The sequence below is a fragment of the Macaca mulatta genome, chromosome Y, assembly GCF_049350105.2.
Source record: "Macaca mulatta isolate MMU2019108-1 chromosome Y, T2T-MMU8v2.0, whole genome shotgun sequence".
In the NCBI taxonomy this organism is placed as follows: domain Eukaryota; kingdom Metazoa; phylum Chordata; class Mammalia; order Primates; family Cercopithecidae; genus Macaca; species Macaca mulatta.
The window spans coordinates 2833668-2856760 of record NC_133427.1 but is presented as its reverse complement, the minus strand read 5'-3'; the positions used below and the strand labels follow the sequence as shown (position 1 = coordinate 2856760).

At 42.9% G+C, this 23093-nt stretch overlaps 1 long non-coding RNA gene across 1 annotated transcript in view; it reads right to left on the bottom strand.

Annotated features, from left to right (window-relative positions):
• The window catches only part of LOC106995400 (uncharacterized), a 200712-nt gene extending 198758 nt beyond the window's left edge, over positions 1-1954 (bottom strand). Inside the window, exon 1 of the long non-coding RNA XR_013413287.1 lies at positions 1193-1954. This is a non-coding gene — a long non-coding RNA (uncharacterized LOC106995400). The remainder of the gene's footprint in view (positions 1-1192) is intronic.
• Between the last annotated feature and the right edge of the window lie 21139 nt (positions 1955-23093).

Below are 23093 nucleotides of genomic sequence, written 5' to 3'. Positions count from 1 at the left end.
TTAATTTGCTTGCCATGTCTGAATGCTTGAGCCACTGTGCAATGGCCGACTGTTGAAATGCCATTGGTTTGAGATACCTTTGAGATAATACTTTTTAAAGCTTTTCATTTTGTAATAATTAGAGACTTAAAATAACTTGCAAATGATTATTAACTTTCTGTCTGCTTTTCTCCGATTTTTAAAGTTGGCAGAATGTCCAATTTCAACAGTTCAAATCAAGGAAAACTCAGTAAATTAGCAGATGACAGAACAACTGCAATGTCTCCGCTCAAAAACGACACATCTTACAAGTGGAATCAACATCTGAAGACTGGAGTAAGGTAAACCTTCTCCGGGTCCCCCTTCCTGGAGGGGGCACTCAAAAACTTCAGAAGTAGCACTCATTCCTCAGAAGCAACTTTCCTTTTTTCCTTTGTCTTCTATCTCTCAAAAAATATACTCAATCTGGTATCTGGATTTGGTTGGTCGTTAACCTTGAAATCTTGACTCCTTCAAAGAGCGCAAATCCCATGAGCTTTGGGTCTGCTGTGTTTCCTGCAATGCAGTATCTGCAGTACCTAGCACAGCCTCTGGCACACAATAGGTTTTTAGTAAATCTTTGTGTCAACAGAAGCCACCATAAGGGAAGGGGAAGGTGTGATGGAAGAGCCCTGGTATTCTCTTGTATTAATGTGCAGTGTTAATTATAACGTGCAACATTACATCACATCACAAAGTAAGAGGGAAATGCACTCCCTTTCCAAGGAGGGAAGCGGCTGCACCCTAACGCTCCCTGCACCATTTCTCTAGCAATCTCAGCACCACACACTGAGATCTTGACCAGTCTTATTTCCGCCCTTTCAACACATCTCACTGAAGACTGAATGAGCAACCTAAGCCCAACCCCAGGAACCCCATTTATCAGTCCTTGTTAGCGAGGAGGCAGCGCGGAGTCCAGCGCCGGTCCCGGACACAGTGACCACGAAGCTAGGGCAAAAAAACACGACTCCGGGGTTGGAGGTCCCCGTACCTACCAAAGGATTTCGAGAAGCGCCACAGAGTTACTGAGCAGGTAGCACTTCAGGGTGACGTACCCGGCCACTCGCCACCCCCTCTGCTGCGGACCCGTAGGGAACCTCAACTCCCATTGTCCCCCGCCGTCCCCTCATGGAACGTGGCGTCCGCTTTGGCCTCTGCGCGTCGGGATACTCACCGCGTGGTGCAGCTGGGGCTTCCCCACGAAGTATAGTGGGTACCCTCTGTCGCCCCGGGAGGAGTGGCGCGCCTTGGGCGCAACCTGGGGTCTCAGTGTGTCTCTGAGTACCCCCTACTTCACTGCCACATCGGGGCACCCCGGGGCGCGAGCCCTGCTCGGTGCGTGCCTAGTGCTGTGCAAAGCGCCCCTGGTACAGTTTCTCCCGTGGAGCCCGTGGGGACCTGCAGAAGGCCGCAGCGCGAAGCTGGAGGTGTGGGAGGAGGAGGGCGGGGAAGCGGCCAGGTCTGGAGAAGGCGGTGGGGGAGGATGAGGAGAAGGGGGTCGCCTGGCGCGGCCGGGTCTGCTGCAGTTCCGCCGCGGATCCAGTGGGGACCTGAAGGCGGCGGCAGCGTGAAGGAAGAAGGAGAGGAAGGGGAGGTGGGGGAGGAAGGGGAGGAGGGGGCAGCAGGAGAGGCAGGAGGGGAGGCGGGGTGGGGGCGTAGGGGAGGAGGAGCAGCCAAGTCGGCTGCGTTTGCCCGCGGAGGTGGTAAGGGCGTGGAGAAGGCTGCAGCGTGAAGTGGTAAGGTAGGAGAGGGAGGAGGGGGGAAGAGGGGGGAGGAAAGGGGAAAAAGGGGGAGGTGGGTGAGGAGGTGCCAGAAGGGGGAGGGGGGGCAAAAGGAGAGGGAGTAGAGGGAGGACAGGCCTAGTTGGCTGAGTTCTGCCGCGGATCCGGTGGGAACTTGGAAAAGGCGGCAGCGTGAAAAAAAAAAGCGACAGCGTGAAGGAGGGAAGGGGAGGAGGGGGAAGGGGAGGAGGAGGAAGGGGAGGAGGAGGAAGGGGAGGAGGAGGAAGGGGAGGAGGGGGAGGCGGCGGGCAGGAGGGGGAGGCGAGCAGGAGCGGGAGGAGGAGAGGCCGAGTCTGCTCGGTCAACGGAGCTGCTGGGGACCCGGAGAAGCAGGCAGCGCGAAGGGGAAAGAGGAGGAAAAAGAGGGTAGAGAAGAGGGAGGGGAGAGGGGGAGGAGGGGGCAGGAGGAGGCGAACGAGGCCCGGAAGGCGGAGGGGGAGTCAGAGAAGGGGAGGAATGATGGAATACTACTCAGCAATAAACAGGAAAATGCTACTGATGCGCAAAACGAATGGATTAATCTCGCAAACATGTTAAGTGAAAGAAATCAAATGCAAGAGTACAAACTGTAAGATTTCACTTATTCTGCAACTGAAATTGAAATGCTTAAGTGCAATAAGCAAGTGGAACCCATGGTGATAGATGCCATAAAATGGTTACCAAAGTGGGAAGGTGGTATTGACTAGGAAGGTGATACAAGGGAATCTTCTAGGGTATTGGAAATAGCCTGTATCTTGATCTGAATGGCAGCTACTCGAGTACACTCATATGTAAATATTCACTAAGCAGTGCAGTTCAGACTGGTGGGGTTTTTTTTTCTTTTTTTCTTTTTTTCTTTTTTTTTTTTTTTTTTGAGACGGAGTCTTGCTCTGTCGCCCAGGCTGGAGTGCAGTGGCCGGATCTCAGCTCACTGCAAGCTCCGCCTCCCGGGTTTAAGCCATTCTCCGGCCTCAGCCTCCCCAGTAGCTGGGACTACAGGCGCCTGCCACCTCGCCCGGCTAGTTTTTTGTATTTTTTAGTAGAGACAGGGTTTCACTGTGTTAGCCAGGATGGTCTCGATCTCCTGACCTCGTGATCCGCCCGTCTGGGCCTCCCAAAGTGCTGGGATTACAGGCTTGAGCCACCACGCCCGGCCCAGACTGGTGTGTTTTATACCCTTCACTATGTGTATTTTATACTGCAATAAAAAATAAAAATAAATTTAAAATCAACCCCCTTCCCAAAGCAAGAACTTCCAGAGTGTTGCCTGTCTTACAAGAAAGTCAACTGAACTATTCTCCCTGCAGCCTGACCTACCCAAATCTCCTTTCTTCTGCAATGTCGGAGAAAAGAGCGTGCCCTTTCACCTTGGAGGCCTTCCAAGCTCTGTAACATGTCCAGGCAGAGCTGGAAAAATGACACACCAAAGTTCCCTTTTTACTTTCACTTTGTTCTGCTGCTAAAAGCAACCATTCATGGGAAGTCATCAAAGACCCTTGAAATGAGACAGGAGCAACTTGAGCTTCACCATCTCGCATCTTTCAAAGAATTGCAGTCAGGGCAGCTGGTGGGAGGCGGGGGGATGGCATGTGTATACAGATGCAATTCAGTGGCCAGACAAGCTCCAGTTTAGGGACTTTTACTTCACTGTGGTCTGTTCCCAAAGATGAACACCCCAGCCTTAGAACTATTTTTTCTATCATGTTTGCTGTTAAGCCCTTGAAGCTAAAAATCCCTTTCCCTAAAAATACCATTTAATTATTAATGTATTTAAATGACATAAGGTGGGTTCCTGGGTCTTTAAAATCTTAACCATAGCCTTTTGATCATTACCCTTGAGTAAATCACCTCTTAAAACTGTCATCTACTGACTATATACCTAAAAAAGTATAAATCCTTCTACTATAAAGACATGCAAGCATATATTTATTGCAGCATTACTTACAATAGCAAAGACCTGACACCAACCCAAATGCCCATCGATGAGACTGGATAAAGAAAATGGGGCACGTATACACCACGGAATACTATGCAGACATGAAAATGAATTCATGTCCTTTAAAGGGAGTTGGATGAAGCTGGAAACCATCATTTTCAGGAAACTAACACAGGAACAAAAAACCAAACACCGCATATTCTCAACTGTAAGTGGAATTGAACAATGAAAATATATGGACTTACAGAGGGGAACACCATATACCAGGGCCTGTCAGGGTAGGAGGCAAGGGTAGGGATAGCATTAGGAGACATAACCTTAATCCATCTCGAGTCAATTTTTGCATAAGGTATAAGGAAGGGATCCAGTTTCAGTTTTCTGCATATGGCTACCCAGTTTTCCCAGCAACATTTATTAAATAGGGAATCCTTTCCCCATTTCTTGTTTTTGTCAGGTTTGTCAAAGATCAGATGGTTGTAGACATGTAGTGTTATTCACAAGGCCTCTGTTCTGTTCCATTGGTCTCTCTCTCTCTTTTGGTACCAGTACCATGCTGTTTTTGTTACTGTAGCCTTGTAGTATAGTTTGAAGTCAGGTAGCATGATGACTCTAGCTTTGTTCTTTTTGCTTAGAATTGCCTTCGCTACACAGACTCTTTTTTGGTTCCATATTTTCACTTGTGAAGAGACCACCAAACAGGCTTTGTGTGAGCAACAAGGCTTTTTATTTCACCTGGGTACAGGCAGGTTGAGTCCACAAAGAGAGTCAGCAAAGGGAGATACGGGTGGGGCCATTTTATAAGATTTGCGTAGGTAAAGGAAAATTATAGTTAAAGGGGGTTGTTCTCTGGCAGGCAGGGGTGAGGGTCACAAAGTGCTCAGTGGGGGAACTTTTGAGCCAAGGTGAGCCAAGAGAAGGATTTTCACAAGGTAATGTCATCAGTTAAGGCAGGAACAGGCCATTTTCACTTCTTTTGTGATTCTTCAGTTACTTCCGGCCATCTAGATGTATACATGCAGGTGACAGAGGATATGATGGCTTAGCTTGAGCTCAGAGGCCTGACAAATAGGACATTTAAAGTTTTTTTTTCTAATTCTGTGAAGAAAGTCAATGATAGCTTAATGGGAATAGCATTAAATCTATAAATTAATTTGGGCAGTATGGCCATTTTTAGCTTCCCATCCATGAGCGTGGAATTTTTTCCATTTGTTTGTGTCCTCTCTTATTTCCTTGAGCAGTAGTTTGTAGTTTTCCTTGGAGAGGTCCTTCCCATCCCTTGTAAGTTGGATTCCTAGGTATTTTATTCTCTTTGTAGCTATTGTGAATGGGAGTTCACTCATGATTTGGCTCTCTGCTTGTCTATTACTGGTGTATAGGAATGCTTGTGATTTTTGCACACTGATTTTATATCCTGAGACTTTGCTGAAGTTGCTTATCAGCTTAAGGAGTTTTGGGGCTGAGATGATGGTGTTTTCTAAATATAAAATTATGTCATCAGCAAACAGAGACAACTTGACTTTCTCTCTTCCTATTTGAAAACGCTTTATTTCTTTTACTTGCCTGGTTGCCCTGGCCAGACCTCCCAATAATATGGTGGATAGGAGTGGTGAGAGAGTGCATCCTTGTCTTGTGCCAGTTTTCAAAGGGAATGCTTCCAGTTTTGACCATTCAGTATGATATTTGTTATGGGTGTGTCATAAATAGCTCTTACTTTTTTGAGATACGGTCCATCAATATCGTTTATTGAGAGTTTTTAGCATCAGTGGTGTTGAATTTCATTGAAGGCCTTTTCTGCATCTATTGAGATAATAATTGTTCTGTTTATGTGATGGATTACATTTTCTGATTTGTGTATGTTGAACCAGCATTGAATTCCTGGGATAAGACCAGCTTGAACATGGTGGATGAGCTTTTTTATGTGCCACTGCATTCAGTTTGTCACTATTTTTTGAGGATTTTCCCATCAATGTTCATCCGGGTTATTAGCCTGAAATTTTCTTTTTTTGTTGTCTCTGCAAGGTTTTGGTATCAGGATAATGCTGGCCTCATAAAATGAGTTAGGGAGGAGACCCTCTTTTTCTATTCTTTCAAATAGTTTCAAAAGGAATGGTACTAGCTCCTCTTTGTACCTCTGGTAGAATTCAACTGTGAGTCCATCTGGTCCTGGGCTTTTTCTGGTTGGTAAGCTGTTAATTAATGCCTCAATTTCACAACATGTTTTTGGTCTATTCAGGGATTTGACTTCTTCGTGGTTTAGTCATGGGAGGGTGTATGTGTTCAGGAATTTATCCATTTTTTTCTAGATTTTCTAGTTTATTTGCGTAGACATCTTTATAGTATTCTGTCATGGTAGTTTGTATTTCTGTGGGATCAGTGATGATATCCCTTGTATCATTTTTATTGTGACTATTTGATTCTTCTCTATTTTCTTCTTTATTAGTCTTGCTAGCGGTCTATTTTGTTAATCTTTTCAAAATCCAGCTCCTGGATTCATTGATTTTTTTATAGGGTTTTTCGTGTCTCTATCTTCTTCAGTTCTGCTCTAATCTTACTTATTGTTTGTCCTCTACTAGCTTTTGAATATGTTTTCTCTTGCTACTCTAGTTCTTTTGTGATGTTAGGGTGTCAATTTTAGATCTTTCCCACTTTCTGATGTGGGCATTTAGTGCTATAAATTTCCCTCTTAACACTGCTTTAAATGTGTCCCAGAGATTCTGATACATTGTCTTTTTGTTCTCACTGGTTTTAAGGGAGGAGACCACCCCTCATATCGTCTTATGCCCAATTTCTGCCTCCAAAGAAAGAAGAAGTAAAAACTAAAAGGCAGAAATGAAATCCACAGGCCGACAGCCTGGTGCTGCACCCTGGGCCTGGTAGTTAAACATAGATCACTGACCTAATTGGTTATGTTATCTATAGATTATAGACATTGTATAGAAATGCACTGTGAAAATCCCTATCTTGTTTTGTTCCAATCTAATTACCGGTGCATGCAGCCCCTAGTCACGTACCCCCTTGTTTGCTCAATCAATCAGGACCCTCTCTTAGACCCTCTCACGCATACCCACTTAGAGTTGTGAGCCCTTAAAAGGGACAGGAATTGCTCACTCAGGGAGCTCGGCTCTTGAGACAGAAGTCTTGCCAATGCCCCCGGCTGAGTAAACCCCTTCCTTTTTTAACTGGGTGTCTGAGGAGTTTTGTCTGACGCTTGTCCTGCTACATTTATTGGTTCCCTGACCGGGAATTGAGGTGAATGGTGGATGGTCAAAGCAGCTCCTTAGGCGGCTTAAGCCTGCCCTGTGGAACATCCCTGCTGGGGACTCCGACCAGCCTGAGCGACAGGGATCCTGAGAGCACTCCCGGATGGGCATTTGCCCTGGTGGGACACCTTGCCAGAGCAGTGTGTGGCAGGCCGTCGTGGAGGATCAGCGCAGTGGGTGAACACCAGGAAGGAATGGACACTTGGAGTCTGGACATCTAAAACTTGGTAAGACTAGTTTTTGAAACTTGCCCACTCCATTTGAGTGGGAGCGTGGCCTGATCACCCATGGCGTGCCTTTATCGGCACTTTGGTTTTGGTTTTGATTTGGTTTGAATTGCTTGACAGGACCAGTCTTGGGATCTTGCCCACTCCATTTGAGTGGAAGCGTGGCCTGAACACCCACGGTGTGCTTTTATCGGCACTTTGGTTTGGTTTTGGTTTTGACTTGAATTGCTTGACAGGATTGGTCTTGGGAACTTGCCCACTCCATTTGAGTGGAAGCGTGGCCTGATCCCCTATGGTGTGCCTCTACCAGCACTTTGGTTTTTGTTTTTGACTTCACTTGGATTGCTTGATATTTTGGTTTTGGTTTTGACCTGGCTTGGATTTCTGGACACTCTGATTTTGGTTTTGATTTTGGTTTGGTATAAACTACAAAAGTGTGTGTGTGCCCTTTCTACCTGTTCTTTGTTTTGTGGTGTACGTCTGGTGTGAGCATGGTGTTTTGTCTAGAGGAAACAGGTGAGGCACAAATTGAGCCCACCCCACTAGGAACTATGTTGAAAATTAAAAAAAAAAAAAAAAAAAAAGGATTTAAGGGAGATTATGGAGTACTATGACACCAGGAAAACTTAAAACTTTGTCTAAGATAGACTGGCCAGGATTAGAGGTAGGTTGGCCATTAGAAGGAAGGTCCCTTATTTCAAAGATATAGCACAAGGTAACATGTAAGCCAGGGAACCCAGACCAGTTCCTGTACATAGACACTTGGTTACAACTGGTTTTAGACCCCCCCACCCCCAACACACAGTGGTTGAGAGAACAGCAGCATAAGCAGCTGGCAGAGGCAAGGGAAGACCAGCAGAGAGGGAGAAAGGAAAGAGACAGGAAAAGAGGCAAAGAGAGAGAGGAAGAGACAGAGAGGAAGAAACAAAGAGGGAGTCAAGGAAAGAGAGAGAGAGAGACAAAGACAGAGGCAGAGACAGAGAGGAGAGACAGAGGCAAAAGAAAAGTCAAAGAGAGAGAGAGACAAAGTCAAAGAGAGAAAGAAAGAGAGAAATATACAAGTAGTTAAAAAAAAAAGTGTACCCTATTTAAAAGCCATCATACCAATTCTAATTTGGACAAAACAAGGTCTTATTAATAGCAAAGGATAATTAAAATCCCAAACTTACAAGGTTTCAACAAAAGTAAAGTTTGCTAAAAGTTAACAGTGTAACATGTGTTATAGTTGTCAGGCCTCTGAGCCCAAGCCAACCCATCGCATCCCCTGTGACTTGCACTATATGCCCAGATGGCCTGAAGTAACTGAAGAATCACAAAAGAAGTGCAAATGCCCTGCCTGCCTTAACTGATGACATTCCACCACAAAAGAAGTGAAAATGGCCAGTCCTTGCCTTAAGCGATGATATTGTCTTGTGAAACTCCTTTTCCTGGCTCATCCTGGCTCAAAAAGCTCCCCCACTGAGCACCTTGTGATCCCCACTCCAGCCTGCCAGAGAACAACCCCCCTTTGACTGTAATTTTCCTTTACCTACCCAAATCCTATAAAACAGCCCCACCCTTATCTCCCTTTGCTGACTCCTTTTTTGGATTCAGCCCGCCTGCACCCAGGTGAAATAATCAGCCATGTTGCTCACACAAAGCCTGTTTGGTGGTCTCTTCACACGGATGCGCATGACAGTAGTAACTTCTATTCTTGTGGCCTTAGACAGTCAGGTCCACAGACATAAAAAAAAAAGGTTCGCTTTGGAAAAGAATGGTTATCTTCCAAAAAAAAAAGGGGGGGGGGAATTTATATAAAAAGAGTATTATATGGTAAATTCTTGTCCTGAAATAAATTAACTGGTTGTTTAAAGAGAGAAATGTTTGTAATAAGTCAGAAAGTTAAGGCATGTCAAAAAATTGCCTATAAAAGTTGTGGAAAAAAGGTTATAAGAAAAGTGTGTTAAAAAAGGAATTTATGCAAAAAATGTTGTATACTTTAAAAGTAACTAGGCCTCCTGAATGTAAAACTGTTGGGAAAAAAAAGTTTATGTGCAAGGTATATAAGAAAAGCAAAATATACCTTTGGTAAAAGGATTATAAGGAGGCATAAGACTGTACATTTTTACCTACATTAAAAAGTTGTTTAAAAATTATTGTTTTGAAGGTTTCAGCAAGTTTTAAAACGTTAATTGTAAACAACATTCTGTGTGTAAACATATTAGCTAAAGTTAAAGAAGTATCATCTAGTTTTTCTGTGAACTGGACATTAAAGTAAAAGCATAACAGGTTTTTCTTAAGGCACCAACCTGCTCTTTAGCAAATATTATAAAAGGTTAAAAAGAGTCTATAAAATCTTACCTTATGGTCAAACATTAAAAATTAAACAAATATGTCTACAAGGTTTTATTAAAATTAGGTTTAACATTAATAACACACTAATATAAAGATAACATTTAGCTTATCTGGTATAAAAATCATATAAGAAGCATTGTTAAATGTAAAATGGTATTTGGCTTTCTTTGGTTTAAAAACTAATGAAAATAGGTGCTAAATGAAATTTCTCAGTAAAAGGCACTAAGGACGATAAAGTCCACTGCCAAGGTCCCACATTTAAAACAAAAGGTCAATTTCTTAAAAATTATATACTTGGTTTATCTTCTACTTTCCTTTCTCGCAAAAGAAAAAAAGAAATAAAAATCTTTTAGCACATGTACCACCCCTAGAATTTCCAGTAAACCAGCACCAGCTTGAAGATCATGTTCTTACCGAAAGGTGGAAAGAAGAAAAATTTGAGCCAGCCTGGGAAGGACCCTACCTTGTACTGCTAACCACCAAGACTGCTGTTCGTACAGCAAAAAAAGGGATGGACTCATCACACCCAAGTCAAGAAAACGCCACCCTCTCCAGAGTCATGGGCCATAGTCCCAGGGGAAAACCCTACCAAACTAAAGCTAAGAAAAATTTAACTCTTTTCATCTATTCTATTACTCTTTCTTCTTTCCCCGTTCTGTTGCTGACCATCTAGTTATTAATATAACCAAGCCAATTTCACCTCAAACTATTGCATTTAATGCTTGCCTTGTTATACCGTGTGAGGACTTGCCAAGTCAAAGACAGCTTTCTACTTCAGAAAAGTACTTCTGTCGCTCCTGACTCTCCTCAGACTAGGCATTAGTGAACTAGGACCATTTAATCCGGGGCGATTTTGATAAAGACCCCAGTGCCCACCAGGAGTGTTGCCCCCTGATGTAGAGCTTTCATGCCATAGTTGGTCCAACATTCTATGGACCACTACAGAGCAAGGATAGACGGCCCCAACTGGTTTTGTAATTTCCCTAAAACCATACATTCATTTTACTAGAGGATCATAGAAGTTAAAGACTTAAAACAAACTTTAGCAATTAAGACACGCTACCAAGATGCAAATGCCTGGTTAAAATGGATCAATTATTCCATCTGCATGTTAAACAAAAGCAATTGTTATGCTTGTGCACATGGCAGGCCAGAGGCCCAGATTTTCCCCCTTCTACTAAGGTGGTCCTCCAGTTGACCAGACATAGGCTGCATGGTAGCTCTTTTCCAGGATTCTATAGTCTGGGGTAATAAGTCATGCCAAGCTCTCTCTCTGCTATATCCCAAAGTCCGGCACCCTGTGGTTCAGCCCCTGAGGGCCATCCAGCTTCCATCTCCCAACACTAAGTTCACTTCGTGTCTCTCACAACAAGGAGGAAACTTAGCATTCCTTGGTGACCTGAAAGAATGCAGTGAGCTTGAGAATTTTCAAGAGCTTATCAATCAGTCAGCCCTTGTTCATCCCTGAGCGGATGTGTGGTGGTATTGTGGTGGACCTTTACTGGGCACTCTGCTGAATAACTGGAGTGGCACTTGTACTTTAGTCCAGTTGGCTATCCGTTTCACCCTGGCATTTCATCAACCAGAAGGAAAAATAATAATGAGACATCATAAAGTGAAGGAAGGCCCTTATGGGTCTTTCGACTCTGTTGTCTATTTAGACGCAATTGGAGTCCCACCAGGAATACCAGATCAATTTAAAGCTGGAAATCAAATAGCTGCAGAATTTGAATCAATATTTTAGTAGGTGACAGTTAATAAAAACAACGATTAGATAAACTACATCTATTTACAGCCAACAGCAATGACTTTTCATGAGTTAAAAGAAAAACTAATGTCGGCCCCAGCCCTGAGACTACCTGACCTGACAAAACTCTTTACACTCTATGTGTCAGAAAGAGAAAAAATGGCAGTTGGAGTTTTAACCCAGACTGTGGGGCCTGGCCAAGGCCAATGGCCTATCTCTCAAAAGAACTAGACAGAGTTTCCAAAGACTGGCCCCCAGGTATAAGGACCCTAGCAGCAACAGCCCTGTTAGCACAAGAAGCAAATAAGCTAACTCTTAGGAAAAACCTGAATATAAAGCCCCCCCATGCTGTGGTACTTTAATAAATACCAAAGGACATCATTGGTTAACAAATGCTAGATTAACCAAGTACCAAAGCTTGCTATGTGAAAATCCCCACATACCCACTGAAGTTTGCAACATGCTACACCTCACCACCTTGCTCCCAGTATCAGAGAGCCCAGTTGAACATAACTGTGTAGAGGTATTGTACTCAGTTTATTCTAGCAGGCCCAACCTCCGAGACCATCCTTAAACATCAGCAGACTGTAAGCGGTATGTGAATGGGAGCAGCTTCGCCAACCCCTGCAGAGTGACTCTGAAGAAGACAACATGCCCTTCTCCAGGCACACCTGGAAGCTGGCTGGTCCACACATGGCTGAAGCATGAGGAAACTGATCACGGGACTCATTTTCCTTAAAATTTGGACTTGTGCCATAAGGACTTCAACTGACCTTCCTCAGACTGAGGGCTGTTCCCAGTGTATACGTCAAGTCACTGAGGTAGGACGAAAGGTTGCTACGGTCCTATTATTTTATGGTTATTATAAATGTACTGGAATTCTAAAAAGAACTTTTTGTATAATGTTATTCTATACAAGGTATGTAGCCCAAGAAATGACCAATAACACACAATGATGTGTGTTATGACCCATCTGAGCCTCCCATGACCACAGTTTTTAAAATAAGATTAAGGACTGAGGACTGGTGGGGGCTCATAAACGATACGAGTAAAGTGTTAGCCAAAACAGAAGAAAAAGGGGTGCCCAAACAAGTCACCTTAAAATTTGATGGCTGTGCTGTCATTAATAGTAATAAGTTAGAAATAAGTTGTAGTTCTCTTAATTAGAAAAGAGGCTATATGGCAGAAAATAAGTACATCTGTCATAAATTAGGACTGTGTTGAAATAAATGTAAATACTGGTCTTGTATCATTTAGGCCACTTGGATTTAAAAAAAAAAAAAAAAAAAAAAAGGAAAGGATCCAGTCCGCCTTCCGAAAGGAAAAAAATGGCCCTTCTTGTACTAAGGGACAGTGTAACCCCTTAGAGCTAGTAATAACCAATCCCCTTGATCCTCGCTGGAAAAAAGAGCAGCGTGTGACCTTAGGATGGGGCCAGACTGGATCCTCGAGTAAATATCTTGGTTCGAGGAGAAGTTTACAAATGTGCTCCTGAGCCAGTGTTTCAAATTTTCTATGATGAACTAAATGTGCCAGTACCAGAAATTCCAGGAAAAACAAGAAATTTGTTTTTGCAATGAGCCAAGCATGTAGCACAGTCTCTCAATGTCACTTCCTGTTATGTATGTGGAGGAACTGTAATGGGAGATCAATGGCCATGGGAAGCCCGAGAATTAGTACCTACAGATCCAGTCCCTGATGAATTCCCAGCTCAAAAGAATCCCCTGATAATTTCTGGGTCCTAAAAGACTCAATTATAGGACAATATTGCATAGCTGGAGAAGAAAAAGAATTCACTCACCCTGTAGGATGACTTAGTTGTCAGAGACAGAAACTGTATAATGGCACCACAAAAACAGTCACTTGGTGGAGTTCAAATCACACAGAGAGGAATCCATTTAGTAAATTCCCAAAGTTGAAAACCATGTGGACCCACCTGGAGTCCCACCAGGACTGGACAGCCCCCACTGGATTATACTGGATATGTGGGCATAGAGCTTATGCCAAATTACCTGACCAGTGGGCAGGTCGTTGTGTTATTGGCACTGTTAAACCATCTTTCTTCCCACTGCCCATAAAAACAGGTGAACTCCTGGGCTTCCCTGTCTATGCTTCCCATGCAAAGAGAAGCATAGCTATAGGAAATTGGAAAGATGATGAATGGCCTGAGAGAATCATACAATATTATGGGCCTGCTACTTGGGCACAAGATGGCTCATGGGGATACTGGACCCCCATTTACATGATCAACCGAATCATATGGTTACAAGCTGTCTTAGAAATAATCACTAGTAAAACCAGCAGAGCCTTGACTATTCTGGCCCAGGAAGAAAGTCAGATGAGAAATTCTATCTATCAAAATAGATTAGCTCTTGACTACTTGCTAGCAGCTGAGGAAGAGGTCTGTAGGAAATTTAACCTTACTAATAGCTGCCTACACGTAGATAATCAAGGGCAAGTAGTTGAAGACATGGTTACAGATACAACAAAACTGGCATATGTGCCCATGCAAGTGTGGCATGGATTTGATCCTAGGGCTATGTTTGGAAAATGGCTCCCAGCACTAGGAGGATTTAAAACTCTTATAATAAGAGTTACAATGGTAATAGGAACCTACTTACTGCTCCCTTGTTTGCTACCTGTACTTCTTCGAATGATAAAAAGCTTCATCCTGGCCGGGCGCGGTGGCTCAAGCCTGTAATCCCAGCACTTTGGGAGGCCGAGACGGGTGGATCACGAGGTCAGGAGATCGAGACCATCCTGGCTAACACAGTGAAACCCCGTCTCTACTAAAAAATACAAAAAAACTAGCCGGGCGAGGTGGCGGGCGCCTGTAGTCCCAGCTACTCGGGAGGCTGAGGCAGGAGAATGGCCGGAACCCGGGAGGCGGAGCTTGCAGTGAGCTGAGATCCGGCCACTGCACTCCAGCAAGGGGGACAGAGTGAGACTCCGTCTCAAAAAAAAAAAAAAAAAAAAAAGCTTCATCCCTACCTTAGTTAACCATAAGGCACAAGTGTACTATATGAATCACTATCGATCTGTCTTGCAAAAAGACATGAGTGAGAGCCTCAAAAGCGGGGAGTAAGGGAGAAGACCACCCCTCATATAGTCTTATGCCCAATTTCTGCCTCCAGATAAAGAAGAAGTAAAAACTAAAAGGCAGAAATGAAATCCACAAGCAGACAGTCCAGCGCCGCACCCTGGGCCTGGTAGTTAAAGATCGACCCCTGACCTAATCCGTTGTTGTCTGTAGATTATAGACATTGTATAGGAATGCACTGTGAAAATCCCTATCCTGTTTTGTTCCAATCTAATTTCCGGTGCATGCAGCCCCCAGTCACATACCTCCTGCTTGCTCAATCACAACCCTCTCACACGCACCCCCTTAGAGTTGCGAGCCCTTAAAAGGGACAGGAATTGCTCACTCCGGGAGCTTGGCTCTTGAGACAGGAGTGTTGCTGATGCCCCCGGCTGAATAAACCCCTTCCTTCTTTAACTCCGTGTCTGAGGAGTTTTGTCTGACCCTCTTCCTGCTATAGTTTCAAAGAACTTCTTGATTTCTGCCTTAATTTTGATATTTACCCCATAATCATTCAGGAACAAGTTGTTCAGTTTCCATGTATTTGTGTGGTTTTGAGTGAGTTTCTTAATCCTGAGTTCCAGTGTGATTGCACTGTGGACTGAGAGACTGTTTGTTATGATTTTCATTTTTTCTTTTGCTGAGGAGTGTTTTACTTCCAATTAAGTGGTCATTTTAGAATAAATACTATGTGATGCTGAGAAGAATGTATATTCTGTTGATTTGGGGTGGAGAGTTCTGTAGATGTCTATTAGGTCCACTTCATCCAGAGCTGAGTTTATGTCCCTAATGTCCTTGTTAAATTTCTGTCTCACTGATCCATCTAATATTGACAGTGTGGTGTTAAAATCTCCTACTATTACTGTGTGGGAGTCTAAGTCTCTTTGTAGGTCTCTAAGAACTTGGTTTATGAATCTGGGTGCTCCTGTATTGGGTGCATTTATATTTAGGATAGTTAGCTCTTCTTGTTGAATTGATCCCTGTACCATTAGGTAATGCTCTTCTTGTCTTTTTTTTTTTTTTTTTTTAAATCTTTGTTGGTTTAGAGTCTGTTTTATCAGAGATTAGGGTTCTGATCCCTGGTGTGTTTTTTTTGTTTTTTGTTTTTTGGGTTTTTTTTTTTTTTTTGCTTTCCATTTGCTTGATAAATATTCCTCCATGACTTTATTTTGAGCCGACGTGTGTTTTTGCACATGAGATGAGTCTCCTGAATATGGCACACCAATGTGTCTTGACTCTTTATCCAATTTGCCTGTCTGTGTGTTTTAACTGGGGCATTTAGCTCATTTACATTTAAGGTTAATGTTCTTATGTATGAATTTGATCCTGTCATCATGATGCTAGCTGGTTATTTTGCACATTAGCTGACGAGGTTTATTCATAGTGTCATTGGTTTTTATATTATAGTGTGTTTTTATAGTAGCTGGTACCAGTTTTTGCTTTCCAGATTTATTGCTTCCTTCAAGAGTTCTTGTAAGGCTGGCCTGGTGGTAACAAAATCCCTCAGCATTTGCTTGTCTGGAAAGGATTGTTTTTCTCCTTCATCTATGAAGCTAGTTTCACTAGATATGAAATTCTGGGTTGAAAATTCTTTTATTTAAGAATGTTGAATATTGGTCCCCATTGCCTTATGGCTTGTAGGGTTTCTGCAGAGAGATCCATTGTTAGTCTGATAGGTCACCTGACCTTTATAGGTCACTTGACCTTTCTTTCTCAGTGACCTTAACATTTTTTGCTTCATTTCAGCCTTGGTGAATCTGATGATTATTTGTCTTTTGGCTGCTCTTCTCGAGCAGTATTGTAGTGGTATTCTATTTCCTTCATTTAAATGTTGGCCTGTTTTGGGGAATTTCTCCTGGATAATATTCTGAAGTGTGTTTTACAACTTGGTTCCATTCTCCGCATCACTTTCAGGGACCCTAATCAACTGTAGGCTTTGTCTTTTCACTTTGTCCCTTATTTCTTAGAAGCTTTGTTCATTTCTTTTCACTCTTTTTCTCTAATCTTGTCTTCACGCCTTATTTCAGTAAGGTGATCTTCAATCCCTGATATCCTTTCTTCTGATTGATCAATTTGGCTATTGATAGTTGTATATCTTCACAAAGTTCTTGTGCTGTGTTTTTCAGCTCCATCAGGTCATTTATGTTCTTCTTTAAACTGGTTATTCTAGTTAGCAGTTTCTGTAACCTTTTGTCAAGGTTCTTAGCTTCATTATCCTGGGTTAGAAGATGCTCCTTTAGCTCAGAGGAGCATGTTATTACCTGCCTTCTGAAGCCTACTTCTGTCTAATTTATCAAACTCATTCTCTGTCCAGTTTTGTGCCCTTGCTGGAGAGGAGTTGCAATCATTTGGAAGAGAAGAGGCATTCTGGTTTTTGGAATTTCCAGCATTTTTGCACTGTTTTTTTCTCATCTTCATGGATTTGTCTACCTTTGATCTTTGAGGCTGTTGACCTTTGGATGGGGTTTTGTGTGGGGGTGCTTTTTGTTAATGTTGATGTTCTTGCATTCTGTTTGTTAGTTTTTCTTCTAACGGTCAGGTCTCTCTTCTGCAGGTCTGCCACAGTTTGCTAGAGGTCCACTCTGATCCTGTTTCCCCGGGTATCACAAGTGGAGGCTGCGGAACAGCAAAGATTGCTGCCTGCTCCTCCCTCTGGAAACTTTGTCTCAGAAGGACACCAGCCTGATGCCAGCTGGAGCTCTCTTACATGAGGTGTCTGTCAACCCCTGTTGGGAGGTCTCTCTCAGTCAGAAGGCATAGGGGTCAGGTACCCACTTTAGAAGGAAGTCTGTGCCCTTAGCAGAGGTCAAGCACTGTGCTGGGAGAACCCTCCTTGTTAGGATCCAGTACTCTCTTCAGAGGCAGCAGGCAGGAATATTTAAGTCTTCTGAAGCTGTACCCACAACTGCCCCTTTCCCCAGGTGCTCTGTCCCAGGGAGATAGGAGTTTTATCTATAAACCCCTGACTGGGGCTGCTTCCTTTCTTTCAGAGATGCCCTGCCCAGTGAAGAGGAATCTAGAGAGGTAGTCTAGCCACAGCTTCTTTGCCACAGATGAGTTCTGCCCAGTCTGAACCTCCAGGTCTCCTTAACACAATTGGGAAAACCACCTACTCAAGCCTCAGAATGGCAGATGCCATTCCCCCCACCAAGCTTCATTGCTCCAGGTTGACTTCAGACTGCTGCTCTGGCAGTGAAAATTTCAAGCTAGTGGTTCTTAGCTTGCTGGGCTCCATGGGAGTGGGACTTGCTGAGCAAGACCACTTGGCCCCATGGCTTCAGCCTCCTTCCAGGGGAGTGAATGGTTCTGTCTTTCTGGGGTTCCAGGTGCCACAGGGGTATGGAAAAGAAAAGAAAACTCCTGCAGGTAGATCAGTGTCTGCCCAAACAGCCACCCAGCTTTGTGCTTAAAACCCAGGGCCCTGGTGGTGTAGGTGCACAAGGCAATCTCCTGGTCTGCAGATTGCAAAAACCATGAGAAAAGTGTTGTATCTATGCTGGATAGCACAGTTTCTTATGGCTTCCCTGGCTGGGAAAGGGAGGCCCCCCATTCTTTGCACTTCCTAGGTGAGGCAATGCCCCACTCTGCTTCTACTCACTCTCCATGGGCTGCACCCACTGCCTAAACAATCCCAGTGGGTAAACAGTGTGCCTCAGTTCGAAATGCAGAAATCACCTGCCTTCTGTGTTGTTCTCACTGGGAGCTGCAGACCGGAGCTGTTCTTATTTGACCATCTTGCCAGATCCCCCCTCAATATTCTGTTTCTAAGGGTCATCCATATTGCTGTATGTAGATGTTGTTTGTTCATTCCCATTGCTGTCTAGTATTCCATTGCATGTGTTTACTACTATTTATTTTTTTTAACTGTTGATGGACATTTATGTCCTTATCAATTTTGGACCACTGGAAACCACACTACTTTAACGTCATTGTATGTATCATCTTGTGCACATGTGCACAAATTTTTATAACCAGGATTATAATTGCTCATAGGCATGCATATCTTCAAGTTTGCTGGACAATTCTCAACAGTTTTCTCAAACTACATACATAGTTTACAGTCTTCTCTTTTAGGTTTTTTCTTGGGACTACACAAATAAAATTAAGGAAATCAAACTTCAGGATCAGAAAGGAGAACTGGAGTAGTAGCTTAAGGCTTTCTTTGTCTGAAATCATGTGTCCTCTATAATTGAAGAACCTCCCAGCTCTGCTGAGTCCCTGGCATTGGCAATGCCAAGGCTGACTTCACCCACACATACAGACAGGAGCAATGGATACAGCAAATACGCTTTTGAAGGAGGACATCTAACTAGGCAAAAGTTCAGCATACTGGGGGTAAAATCTCAGCATGACAACTGTCATTTGCTCTACAGTCATAATTTTTTCCCACCCTCTTAACCTTTCCAGTGAGAAAGGGGAAATCTAACAAATAATGAAGGGCATCGTTCCTTTTTCCAGGTAAGTTTAGGGTGATGACCCCCAGTCTGAAGACAGCTGGGCTTAAGACCAGTGAAGGAGGAATTCATGGTGGTTCCAAAAATGGTGCCTGGAGTTGCGTCACATAGGAGAGATAGGGAAGAGAGAGGAGAACACCCTGGCACATCCAGTACCATTGTCCTTGCCCTCAAATCCTAGTAAAAAAAAAAATCATAAAGTTATGCATCAACTGGAGTTGAGAATATGATGATCTTAGAAGTCAGGGAAGGAAAACCAGTGAGGAAGGGTGAGGAAAAAATGACCATTAAAGTAAGTTCTATTTGGTATCATTGGTATACTTTGTTCTTGTCATTTTGATATTTTCACTGAAGAATTATTACTTAGTGCCAGGGAGCCAGGGAGAATATCCTTTAAAGGTACCCAAAGAGAGACATTTCTAAAATAAATATTCTATTCAAGGACTGGTCATTAGGCGAAAAGGAGAGGCCACAATCCCTCCAGCTGTGACTTTCCAAATAACAGCTTGGGAATCAATAAATGATTTTTCATTTATATCCATTATCTAGTGTTAGTCTATTGCCTTCACCCCTCTGATCATAATCTCCTTTCTTCTGCACAGTGTTTCAGTTGCCTAAAGCCTGCAGAATTCCCATGGCAACACCAACACTGCAGGTGCTAGAATTATTGTTTGAAATGATAACAATCCACTATTCATTAAGCACCAATGTCACAGGCTCAACTAGATGCTTTGCAAACATCTGGATCCCCAGAACAAGGCAGGGAAAGTATGATTATCTTCATTTTATTTATGAGGGTAATTAACTTGTTTTGTACACCTAGTAGATAATGGAGTTGAGATGTAAATGGTAGTTGGACCCCAATCTCTTTGCAGGCCATTCCAGTATGTTTGAAAGTGGAGACTCTTTTTGACAAGTCAGACCCTTTCATTACATCATTAGATTACTGGTGTCCTATCCATATCTCCTAGGCCAGTGATTCCCAACACAGGAAGTTTTGTCACTGAGGAGAAACTTGGCAATATCTGAAGCTATCTTTGCCTGCCACAACTGCAGGGGAAGGGTGTCACTTGCCTCCAGTGGGTGGAGACCAGAGATGCTGCTAAACATCCTGTGCTGCACAGGACAGCCTTCACAACAAAGAATGTTCTGGTCCCAAATGTCTCGAGAGCCACAGTGGAGAAACCTTTCATAGACATAAGGAATTCATCCTTTAATAATTTCCACTTAGTGCCTCTTACACCAACAACACATTTTCATTCAGTAAAGTAGGTCTTGCACCACCCAAGCAAACAAAGAAAAAGTTCCCCACAGCAGAAGAGTAGAACTAAGCTCTGGGTCTCCACCCATCGTGGGAGATTCATACACACCTGGGTCTCCACACAACATGGCATATTGTTAAAAGGCTAACAGACTGGGTAAATATTGGCCATTTGTGTGATCAGAACTGACCACCATGGAGTCCTATAGAGTACTTGACTAGTTACCCAAAGAAACCACTTTTGTAACCACAAGAAACCCCTAGCTTCAGAGGCTCAAGAATAGTACAAATGATGACACCCAGCATTACTCTAGTGCTTGCAGGTTTCAAAGCAATTTCACATATATTGGTTCACCTGCCCACCTAATTAATCTGTCTTGTAATTATGATATGGGGCAGAACATACAAGGCAAACATTAAAAATTTGTTATGAGGAGTGTAGTAAAATCAGAAGAATAAAACAGAATGTCCATTTCCTGCCAAGTTACTTAACCTCTCTGTTTTCTATTTATCCAGAAAATAGAGAGGATGAGCCAGGTTGTTCCAGATCCCCAAGGAATGCTTGGTACAACAAGGTCAAGCACCAACAGTTTAGCAGGGCCTCCTTTGCCTTGCTGTGCAGTAAGAACCAAGCAAAGAAAACTGCTGTAAGCCTGATTTCTTGATTCTTTTCCTTGGGACTATACTTTATGAAGGCACATTTGGCAGTATCTGAAGGTATTTCTGATTGTTTTAAGCAGGAAGGATGGGAGGAGCTGCTATTGGTATTTAGTAGGAAGAAGCCAGATATGCTGCTCAACTTTCTACATTGCACATGAGAGCCCCTACCCCACTACCCACAAACATAAGACAAAGAATGACCTAGGCACAAATGTCAATAGTGCCAAGGTTGAGAAGCCCTGCTTTATGGTTAAAATTTTTCTGGTCAAAATATTTCTAATAAATCAGAATCTAAGCATCAGCCTGGGACTTTTTTCATTATTTCAACTTTGGTTGTCTTCCTTTCTTCATGTCCTTGCACACAGCACAGGTGAAAAGATATTGCCTGGAAAGATGGTAAGATTTCTTCTGCCTTTCAGTGGAATGTAGAACAAGTGGAAAAAGGACCAGAAAAAAGTGGCTAGTCAGTATTTCTGAAGGTATGGTCTTCATGACTGTAGGTATCAGCATCACTTGGGTGGGTTTTTAAAAATAGACTGTGAGGACCTCCCCAAACCCTACTTGTAGAATCCCTTGCAGTGTCACAAGATTGACATTTTTAGCAAGATCCCTTGGCCGTTATCCTGTGCAACACAGTTTGAGAGCCACTGATGACGTGGTAGTACGATGCAGAAACTGACAGTCAGAAAGGCTGGGTGACTTGTCCACATCATGCAGATAGCATAAGACAATGCCAGAAGCCATCCTGAGCTCTGGATTTAATGTTAAAAAAAATGGTGGAAAATATTCCTAAGTGTTTGACTAACAAGCAAGGATCAGATCCATTCATAGCCAAAGAAGAAAAAATGAACATCATATTTGGCCCAGTTCAGCACAACCCAGAGCCTGCTAAGTAACTTGCTACATTTTCCTGTGGTTTTGTCAAGTTTTCTTCCCATTGTCTTCATGACTAAGAATAAAAGGAATGCTGCATGTGACTTCTTTTGAAGTTCTTAAGATAATTGATTTCCATCAAATTTTACTTTTCAGAAGCACAGAATTCTTTCTTCTCACATTAACATGTGAAGAAATGACAAATCTATATATAAACTACACAAATCATTAGTCCTCTTGATTTTCCAAAGGAAAAACTCCTGCAGAATCTATTGAAAAGTCTTCTTACCCATAAAATAATTTGTTGTCTCTCATCTTGGCAAAATAAACTCAGCCACTTGTTCCCTGATGTTGATGGGAAAGTCTGAGATTTCAAACGAAAGCTGTTTTGTACATTATAACAGATAATGTGACAGCTTTGAAGGTATCAGTCTGCATTTCTCTAAGTCCCATTTTAGCCATAGAATGATTGAAAACCAGAAGATATTCAGTCTTTGAAAGTTGAAGGAGGACATGAAGATCATGAATAATTTGAGGAGATGTCATGCATAAGAAGGTCTTATCCGTATTTCTACAGAAAGCTGGACAACAACCAAGTGTGAAAGTTATGAAGGCTCGATTTTGGCTGAATATAAGAAATTCTACTAGCCATTCTAGCAATTCTACTCCTAAGCAATAACTAACATAAATGAAAACAGATGTCCACAAAAACTTGTAGACAAATATTTCTGGTAGAATTATTCATAATGGCGGCCGGGCGCGGTGGCTCAAGCCTGTAATCCCAGCACTTCGGGAGGCCGAGACAGGTGGATCACGAGGTCAGGAGATCGAGACCATCCTGGCTAACACGGTGAAACCCCGTTTCTACTAAGAAATACAAAAAACTAGCCGGGCGAGGTGGCGGGCGCCTGTAGTCCCAGCTACTCAGGAGGCTGAGGCAGGAGAATGGCGTAAACCCAGGAGGCGGAGCTTGCAGTGAGCTGAGATCTGGCCACTGCACTCCAGCCTGGGCGACAGAGCGAGACTCCGTCTCAAAAAAAAAAAAATAAAAATAATAAATAAAAAGATTTATTCATAATGGCCAAAAGGTAGAAACAAACCAAATTTCCATCAACTGATAAATTGATAAACAAAATGTGATTTATACATACAATAAAAGATTATTTGGCCATCAAAAGGAATGAAATACCAATATGTGATTCACATGAATGAAACTTGAAAATTGAATGCTAATTGGAAGAAGTCACAAAAGACCACATATTATATTATTTCATTTATATGAAATGTCAAGAGTAAACAAATCCACAGAGCAGACATAGGGGTTCCTAGGACTGCAGAGACTGGTGATTGAGTAGTTCAGAACATGACAGCTAAAGAGCAGTGTTTCTTTACAGGGTGAGGAAAATGTTCTGAAAGTTATTGTAATAGCAGTTGCCCAACTTTGAATATGTTAAAGATCATGGAATTTTTCACTTGAAGTGAAT